The 1,184-nt window shown below is 50.2% G+C and overlaps 2 non-coding genes and 1 pseudogene across 2 annotated transcripts; all 3 read right to left on the reverse strand.

Annotated features, from left to right (window-relative positions):
• Window positions 1–254: 254 nt before the first annotated feature.
• LOC123178553 (5S ribosomal RNA) lies at window positions 255–373 on the reverse strand. The gene has a single exon (XR_006489668.1). It is a non-coding gene; the product is annotated as a 5S ribosomal RNA (ribosomal RNA).
• Window positions 374–674: 301 nt separating this feature from the next.
• On the reverse strand, window positions 675–793 carry LOC123178554 (5S ribosomal RNA). Its single transcript, XR_006489669.1, has one exon. It is a non-coding gene; the product is annotated as a 5S ribosomal RNA (ribosomal RNA).
• Window positions 794–1,094: 301 nt separating this feature from the next.
• Window positions 1,095–1,184, reverse strand: LOC123178555 (uncharacterized; annotated as a pseudogene).

Consider the following 1,184-nt stretch of genomic DNA (forward strand, 5'->3'; position numbering starts at 1 on the left):
CACTACACACACGATTGCACATTCCTTTGGCCGCTCCCGCTCAACTACGGAGACGAGTTTTACCACGGTTCAACTGCACCAGTGCCTATTTACCATGGTTTCGACCCCTTTCAGAACACGCTTGCCGCCGCTAGACGCGTGAATAATGAGCAGCGAGCTAAAACTTACCGTAAACGTGCAAAATAATAAAACGTGCTAAACATACGTCGCGCTCGTGCGTTTTGTTTTGCACGCGGTGCAAAAAAATTAAAAAGGGAATGCAACACGAGGACTTCCTAGGAGGTCACCCATCCTAGTACTACTCTCGCCCAAGCACGCTTAACTTCGGAGTTCTGATGGGATCCGGTGCTTTAGTGCTGCTATGATCGCATCCGACATGTTACCCCCGTCTTCGTCCCTTATGCTTGCCCCTCCCAGCTCCACTACACACACGATTGCACAATCCTTTGGCCGCTCCCGCTCAACTACGGAGACGAGTTTTACCACGGTTCAACTGCACCAGTGCCTATTTACCATGGTTTCGACCCCTTTCAAAACACGCTTGCCGCCGCTAGACGCGTGAATAATGAGCAGCGAGCTAAAACTTACCGTAAACGTGCAAAATAATAAAACGTGCTAAACATACGTCGCGCTCGTGCGTTTTGTTTTGCACGCGGTGCAAAAAAATTAAAAAGGGAATGCAACACGAGGACTTCCCAGGAGGTCACCCATCCTAGTACTACTCTCGCCCAAGCACGCTCAACTTCGGATTTCTGATGGGATCCGGTGCTTTAGTGCTGCTATGATCGCATCCGACATGTTAACCCCGTCTTCGTCCCTTATGCTTGCCCCTCCCAGCTCCACTACACACACGATTGCACATTCCTTTGGCCGCTCCCGCTCAACTACGGAGACGAGTTTTACCACGGTTCAACTGCACCAGTGCCTATTTACCATGGTTTCGACCCCTTTCAGAACACGCTTGCCGCCGCTAGACGCGTGAATAATGAGCAGCGAGCTAAAACTTACCGTAAACGTGCAAAATAATAAAACGTGCTAAACATACGTCGCGCTCGTGCGTTTTGTTTTGCACGCGGTGCAAAAAAATTAAAAAGGGAATGCAACACGAGGACTTCCCAGGAGGTCACCCATCCTAGTACTACTCTCGCCCAAGCACGCTCAACTTCGGAGTTCTGATGGGATCC

This window comes from Triticum aestivum, unplaced genomic scaffold, assembly GCF_018294505.1.
Source record: "Triticum aestivum cultivar Chinese Spring unplaced genomic scaffold, IWGSC CS RefSeq v2.1 scaffold87818, whole genome shotgun sequence".
Classification (NCBI taxonomy): Eukaryota; Viridiplantae; Streptophyta; class Magnoliopsida; order Poales; family Poaceae; genus Triticum; species Triticum aestivum.